This window comes from Meleagris gallopavo, chromosome 4 (assembly GCF_000146605.3).
Source record: "Meleagris gallopavo isolate NT-WF06-2002-E0010 breed Aviagen turkey brand Nicholas breeding stock chromosome 4, Turkey_5.1, whole genome shotgun sequence".
NCBI lineage: Eukaryota > Metazoa > Chordata > Aves > Galliformes > Phasianidae > Meleagris > Meleagris gallopavo.
In genome coordinates this window covers 26,818,498-26,827,144 of record NC_015014.2, presented here as the reverse complement: position 1 = coordinate 26,827,144, position 8,647 = coordinate 26,818,498, and positions in this window count along the sequence as shown.

Here is an 8,647-nt window from a genome sequence, read left to right as displayed (position 1 = left end):
GATCTCTGAAAAGTGAGTTCAGATGGTTCTAGCTGTGTTTTAGCTACCTTTGACCTTGGAAATTGCTTTCCCCCCTTCTGTTTTCTCTTTCTGAGGCATTATAGCAGCTGGAGGAAGCAAGACAGAAGGAAACAAAGACGTGAAGGTCAGTGTTGGTGTGTTTCAGTCCTTGTATTGTCTTAGCAGGGAGTTTGGTCTCTTATGGCATGCTGCAGACATCCCCCGTACCTCAATAGAGGGATTTCTCTGACCCTTCTCTGTCTCATTCTGTGAGACATTCATGTGGCAACTGCAAGCCATGTTCTGTGTGCTCTACAGTGTCTCAGCTGACAAGGAGACTTATCCATCTTTCTGCCTAAAGTGATTTTCCTAGGAGCATTGCACCCCATGGGTCATTTTGCCTGTGCAGCGATTACCAGGCTGCAGAACCCATTCCTGGCAACCCATAAAGGACTTTGATTATAGCCTAAGCATGGTGTATGGCAGTGCTGTAAAGTTGTTTGGGCATTAATTAAACTTCCTAGTCAGGTTAGCAAAGGGAAAAGATGATGTCTCTCTGAAGACCAGTGAAAGGATCACAAAACGCTCTAGCCTGCTTTCTTCAGCAGGCACAGTGGATTGCCATGCTCCATCAACTGGACTAATTCCTCGGCTGCCAGCAAGGGTCACCAAGCACTGCTGCTTCCTTACGTATCTCCCAGTGGCTGGTTTCAGAGGGACTACAGGAAAGAAATCCAGGCTTAGAAAACAAGAAACTAAACTCCGTTCCTTTGCAAACCCTGTCTATCTCTGATGTGTAAGGACATGCTTTTCTTCTGCAGGCTCTGGTCAAATGAAGTCAGGTGTCACCACTGAAAGCCAAACATATTTCTTGAAGGGTTTTGAAAGCAGAAATCACTTCTGGATGAAAGTGTTGTTTGTATTGTTTCAAAAATGCTGGTAATGATTGAAATGTCCTAATTTTAAGAAACGAGCAGGACTGTTATTCCACTGCTTGTGGATGTTACTATTTCATTAAAGTGGTGTTGCTATTTGTAGAAGTTATGTAAGTAGAATAATAAACCCCGTAACAATCTAGCTATGGTAAAGGAAAATGATAGAACTACAGATAGTGATAGAAAAAGTAGTGAGGTGCAGGAGAAAAAACGTGGTTCAAAAAATGAAGTACTTTTTCTACCTTTGGCACGAAGTAGCGGTATCAGCAATAAGGATGGAGCTCAGACCCTCTCACCCAGCATTCCACAAAGAGCACTTTTCCCAGTATTTGACTAATGTAAAAACTAATGAAACATAGGAATTGGATTGGAAAGAATAAAATTAACATGTACTGAAAGCAACAGAAGAGCTATGCAGATCGCCATTAGGAAATAATTTAAGTGCATTATTCTTTTGCAGAAGCCTTTTTACTGTTTTTGCCTATGAAAGTTCAGTTCTTCAGCATGGCATAAAGAGAGATACTTAGTGTACTGACAACTGAAAGCATGAAATGATAGTCACACAAGTGCACTGAAATGTTTGGAACAAAATGTGAAAGGAATGGATTTTTCATTAAGAAAGCATGCAGCACTGATGATTCCTCTAACTTCTGCCATTTCTAAGACTTGACAGAAGATCAAATCTCTCACTTTATGTCTGATTTAAATCAATCATTGTTCTGTCCGGCAGAATTCCAAGCCCACATTTAAAAGCTCTTTTGAGAATTATCCTTCCCCCCACCCTAAGTTATATCTGCCAGATCAGGAAATTCCAGCTTCTTCTCTAAAACTTACTCTGGAGTCCCCAGAGTCTGAATTGCAGAAAGCAGATTTTTTTTTTTTGCTGAACTGTGAATAATCACGATCCTCTTTTTGTTCCCTAACCTTTTCACGTGCTTTCTAAAGCACAGCTTTAGCCATGCTCAGTGCTTGCACATAAGCTATAAAAGAATTGCATTTAGTATCGTGGGTTTGGAAATTTGTCCTTGTTAGGTCAAAGTCCGTGCTTGTACACATCTCTCTCTCTTAATTTTCCTTGTATTTGTTTTAGTTGCTTCACTTAATACACTGTAGAGTGTTGAAATATCTAACGGCATTTTCAATGGGTTAGAAGTTTGACTCCTATTTTGTTACAGTGCCCCCATTTTTTTAAGCTTTCCAGTACTTGTAGAAATTGGCTGATGTAGGAGAGTCAGAAGTCTAGCCTCCAAGCAGATACATTTTGTTTTAAAAACCTGAATGATACATGAAGTAATTTCCCAAAGGAACCTGAGGATATCATGTAGAATGGGAGGAAAAATAGTATCTCTGAGTATTAATATTTATGTTAAAGATTTTTCACAAAAGCAACTGATGTAGATTGATTTATGAGAGATCGTATGAGACTTTCATTGAAAAGTTTAAAGAGATGACACAAATAATTGGATAGTGGAGATTTGTATCTAGGCTATCTCTTAAGAGCAATCTTCCCCATTCAGTTTAAGAGAATAATAAATGGCGAATGGAGATGTAATGCTTATCCTGGCACGGGGTGACTGCGTACTTCCACTGAGTGAGCTGATGTTGAGGGCTTTCATTACTCACGCTGTGTAAAAACTTTACATTTAGCGAAATACTTAAGTGATTTTTATGAAGTAATCATTTAAAAATACGGTGTGTAAGAAATACCAGAAGCCTGTGAAATTGCAGCTTTCTAGTCAGCTGGATTTATTGTAACACTGCTTATATGGCAACTTGCCTCTCCCAGTACAGAAGATATATACAAGGTGAGAGATTACCATTTAATCAACTGTTTATGCTTAGGCGCTGTTTTTCTATGGAAGTGCCACTGCTCAGTATTTGAGAGAGTATTGTAGCTTTTGATATCATTAGCAATTTTTTCAGTCTCTCCTTACTCTCTGGAGTAGTTCCTCATTAAGGAACCAGTTTTGACTTAAAAAAATAATAAAAATCAGAATGGTAGAAGTAAAGCCTCTCGCAGAAGTGTATAATCTTGAGGTTTGGTTTTGGCAAACCTAGAGGAAGTCAGGTAAGCATAATCACATCCATGGTTTGATTCTGTCCTTTGTGAAGGCCATGGCAAGGCATAAAAAACTGCACGCTGTAATTAAGCACCTCTCCAATTTTACATGCTTAATGTTACCTTTTTTAATAGCCTCTTCTTATGGAGTAGTAGTACTAGCAGTTATGTATACTACAGTATTGCAGGCAATCCCCATGAAGGACCAGAATTCAGTGTTGCTGGGTACTCTGCTCTGAACAAGCCTTGAGACAGCCTGAGTTGGGACTGTGGTGGTCAGTGGTTCCACCCTTTCTCTAGTGCTGGCACTTATAGCAGTACTGAACTGCCCGGCAGCTAGGATGGTGTGAAAGTGAATCATACTCTCGTCTCTCTACTCCTAGTTTATTTCTTCAATCTGCCTTACTCTGGGGTCACCAGGATATCAGCACAGGTGCACTGGGGAACAAAAACTCAATGTATTTTTTAAGGTGCTGTCTAATAGTGTTGACTAGGGTGGGGGGAAAACCACTTGCCTTGATCTGCAGGAGGCTGTGAGCCTTCTTTATACTGCTCTGGCAGGCAGCTGACTCGCATGTAGTTCGCTCCCCATCGAGACCCTGGGGCTGCTCTCAGGTTGAGCAGCCCCAGACTGTATTGTTGCAAGGGGCTTTTCCTCCCTGCATTCAGGACTGAGTCTTTATCCCTGCCAAATTTCTTAAGGCTCCTGTTGGCCCATTCCTTTTCAGTGGTGGTTGTGTCGTTGGCAGTGTTGGTTGTTATCCCCAGTTTGGATTCATCTGCAAGTTTGATGAGATTGCACTGATGCATCCTCCGTATCATTGATTCAGATGTTGAACAGATCAGGTCCTTGCAATAATTTGTGGTGACTTCCATGGACTGGTAGCTCAAAAGAAGGCAGGCCTGGACTGTAGGCTGCTAGTACAAGGCTGGGGCAGACAGAACTGGTGTGTGTCATAAAGGGGTGACTAGCTATGAGTACTTACTTTCAGTGGTGCCTATTGCTGTGAGCTTTATAGCAGCGATGCACTGCTGGATTTGCTTGTAACTCTTGACTAGCATAGTCTTAAATTTTTACTGAAGTTCAAGATTGACCACACTACTTGCTACAAATGGGATTAATACAAACCTAAGAAACGCCAATTTAAAGCAATATGTATTTTTTTAAAAAATCCTTTGTGTGGTTAACAGAAGCAAAAAAAAAAAAGGAAAAACCTAATGGCTTATTATAAAATATTGAATACTAGATGTTGGTTAAGTACAAACGCATTAAGAGGACTTAAAAGATACCTTTGCTTACGAGTTTGCAGTTTCTCTGTCATGTCTGCAGTTAGACAGATTTAGGAATCCTTTCTAACACGAGTCCTGTTTAAAGTGTGTGCACAAGGCCGAAGTATTTTTTTTTATTTTTCCTCTTCCCAGGGGGAGCATTCTTCTCTCTATCATCATTATAAATTAACTCTGTTTTATGTTTCTTTGTGATGCTAAAGGCTGAGGGTTGTACCACACTGTTAAGCTATGCTGCTAGTTTAGCAGCTTTATTCGATCAGTAATTAAAATTTTAAATTTTGTAATAATATAAAGGTCAGCAGCTTCTGTGTAAGTTTCTTCAAACTTATTCAAGAAGAGTGCAGTATATGACACAGTTTCTGTCTTTGGATTTCTAATTTCCAATTCCAGCAGCCTCAGGAAAGGAAGGAGTAGCAAGTTTAATTCATCCTTTTGCATGTGCCTCTAAGAGTGAGTTCAGAAGAGAAGTTCCTGTAGCAAAGTGCACGCATCTGAAATGCTGGCATCCTCTCCTAGTAACATTTAAGCTGTGTTTGGCTTTCTGACTTCTGCCAAATGTTACGCTGATTCAAAGAACCATCTACACAGAGCTGAGCAACTTCAGTGGTATTGGCAGAAATACTCAATGTCTCTTGCTCCAATTAAAAGTGATTCCATGATACAAAACCTCTTAAGTGATTTTTTGTGTGTAACCTCGTTGTTGTTTTTTTTTTTCACTTGGCATTTCAAAGTGTTAGCTTAAGCAATTAAATTTAAAAATGTGCAAAATAATCTCGTTCAGGTGTTCTTGTTTCCCTCTCTCACATATGCTTTCACCTTGAAAGTTAGTACTGGTAAAATGTCATTTTTGCATCTTTATGGCAGCATTGGGAATATTGTTTCCATGTTTGTATGCTTCTTTGAAGAAATGCTGACTATTTATCCTGTACTATTTAGGGGCCATAGCCAGGGAATAGGTTTAATATGTATCATGTTCTCTGAAGTATAGTTCTTGAACTTGAAGTAGAATTATCTTTTTAAACCAGTGATGCCAACTGCTAATGAACCTGAAGGGAGCGTTTCTACCTGTCAGAAAGGTAGAAAGCCCTATTCCAGGCTAATAAACAGAGCACTGGCTCTTCTGACAGACCCAGGTTCCCTTGTCAAATGTTTCTTAGAATTCCTAAGCAATCTTTGAAACTACTGCTTTGGAAGCATTTCCACTGCTCTGAACTGTTTGTGCCAAACACGCTCAGTAAGAGGGATGTGTGATAGTTGATCATATCCTGGGGCACAGAAAAGACTTTTTAATTAATTTATTTATTTAATTTTACCTTACTAGGATCTGTAAAGCATATCTCACCTGGAAGATGTTATCAGTTTGGTACAAGAGGTAAAAGTTGGTTTATTTCATTTTTAAATGGAGAGCCTTGCTGAAAGAAATTGAGTACTGCAGTATTCCTGCTGTTGGCTACTAGAGAGCTTGCTGCATTCATTCTTGGTTTTGGTGTAGTGTTTGGTGTTGTGGATTATTTTTTTCCCCTTTTTTTCCCTTTTTGAAGGCAGTTTCTGGAACTGTGTGTGTGGAAAGGGAAGTCACAGGAGAGCACTTGGATGTTTCCTGTTACATAATTGCTATGTATTTCCCATTCCTCCAACCTTATTGCCAGAAGGAAGAAATTTCATCTAAAACTTGGATTCAATTAATAATGTGAATAAAGAATGTAAAAACAGTAGAGGCGCTGAAGGAACTCTGGTTTTTTTTAAGTATAATATTATTTTTGGCATGTCTTATACAAAGAAAGGCAAATAAATGCTTTAAGAACAAGAGCTCTACGTATTAAACCAATTGGGGAGAGGGATTAAGTGTGGGCCACGGCATATGTCTGAATCTTTCATGCGGTTGTGATTTCTGAGTGCTTTAACACCTCAGCATCGTATATTTTTATGTTCAGCAGAGGATTTGTGTGAAGCCACTGCATCTGCCCTTAGTTGTTATCTCAGTTTAGTGCAGTTTCATGATTTGTGTCCATCTGTAGTATCTGTGCTTCTTGTGCTGTTGCAGAGTCCATCACTCCACTCTGAAAGATGTACACATTTTTCCAGAGGCTGCCTTCTTTGGAACTATAGCTGAAATGATTGAACTTCTGAACCATCTGCACCAAGAGCCATCAGACTTTTTAATGGTCTCTCTATTGGTATTGTGATGCAAATATATTCCCCTCTCTTTTTTTCATGATTGCGTGCTGCTTGCAGTTGTTTCACATCAGTGGTGTGTTTGTGCCCTTTCCAGGTGAATAGCTGTTAGTCCATTTTACAGACTGCTACTACTCCAGTGGCATCTGGAAATAGAGTTCACCAGAGCCAGGTGTTGGCCGAGTGTCTGTATTCCAGTTGAACTGGGATCTGGTTCTGGATTTTTGCAACAGGAGCTGCAGGATGCTTGCAAAGTATGCAATGATTTCATGAGGTATGCGTTAAAAACTATCATAAAACAGGAGATTGGGTGAAAAGCTAGGAATGTGATCATGTGGAGCTCAGTATTGAGAATAATGGTGAGAGCGTGATGCAGTATCCCCAAGAGTGTAGTTGGTGAGTCTGCATCTGAATTCAGTGACCTTGGGCAGTTAACTCAAGTTCACTCTTCCCTGCTTGTGGAATGATTGGTGTGCTTGGCCCAAGCACTCTGCAGTGCTGAAGTGGGATGTTTGTGAGGTTATTTGAGATGTTCAGATGGATGGTACTTCTCAGAAGTGCTCATCACAGATTTAAGTTTCCTGCTACTGGAATGGGCAGCAGTCCCGCTGACTTCCGTGGGAGCAGAGTCGGGCAAGGAGTGTTTATAATATCCTCTCTGTAAATCCAAAAGTCCCTTACCATGCAGTTATTTGTCTGCAAGAGGAGGAAAGGGGAGTTCACAGAACAGCATTTTCAGAATTCTTTTCTGTACGGTTCACTTGGACTGGTGTGTATATGAAATTAAGGAAAGGAGGGAGAAGGAAAGGCTGGGAATAGAAAAGATCTTTTAATGTTGATGTTACTGTTACTTTTTTTTTTTTTGCCCAGTTTTGGCTGCATTCATTCTTGGAATTTCCCAGATGGTATTTTCATGCCACAGTAATGTCCTGTAATTTAACCCTTTCACAGTTAACTAGCTGCTACAAAGCGTACTTTCAGTACTTACTGCCTGTCATACCCAAGTGACACATCATCCAAAAGAGCAGAATAAATGTTTTAATCCTTTATCATAAGTATTTCAGCCTGTGGTTGTTCTCCTCCCATTTTTATATAACGTCTCAATTAAATGATAAGCTTTTTGGATGATTGTTGCTCGTGTTTGCCCACAGAAACTCCTGGAGAGTTTGTGTCTTTAAGTTTCACAAACCTATGCTTGATTGATTTGTATTTATCTTTTTAAAACATGCAGTTCTAAATGTGTGTCTTCCTAGTATAGATTAATAGTTTGATAATAAATGTATGAAATGAGAAGCAAAGTGGGAGAAGACAGGTAGAGGAAACATTCCCAAGTCAGATTCACAGGCAGCTGTTGTGGGATTGGGAATATTAAAGCTCACTGGAATCATATCAAGGGGTTTATGGCCTTAGTAGTAATAGCTGATTTTTGGATTGACAACAAGGGTTCCCTCTACATTGTCCAAGCACATATACAAATAATCTATAGTCGCACTGCACATAATAGCCTTTTCATAATGTTACTGCATTTGAGCTTTCCAGGGGAAAAGCTCAAAGGTTGTGCTGCTGGTTTATGGCTGTGGAATTATCCCTGCGCAAGGTTATGGTTATCAGACATTCCTGACATTCCAGGTGTCTAATAGTATAGTGCTTACATGCCAGTGCAGGACCAGTTGCTGCGGCAAAGTAGAATGCAGGAGAAAACACTTATGGTACTGCCCATTTCCACTCCTCCATCCTGTAACCTTTGCAGTTATCTTCTTTGTATTGAACTTGGCAATGCCAAGGGAATAAATTATGAGTAAAGAGATTTTTTTTTTCCCTACAAAAGGTTAGTTGTTCTCCTTTTCACTTGTTTCACTGTTTGGTTTCTTTCAGTATTTTCTACTGCTAACACGGTTTAACAAAATGGACAGCTGTGTTCAGTGTGTTATTTTTTTTCCTTCACTGATGGTAAGTGGAAGGCAAAAACAGTTTATCATAATGAGAAGGAAGAGGAAACAGAAAGGCACGCCTGCTGGCAGATTGACCTAGTCCTGCGGGCAGTGGGTGTGGGTCCCTTCCTTCCCCAAGGCATTCCTCCCCTCTGAGTCTCTGCCACTCAGGCTTTGGCCTTCTCAGAAGCACCTGTGGGGGGACAGTGAGCTGACACCAAGCTCATGTTTTGGCTTTGTTGGGTTTTTCTTTTCTT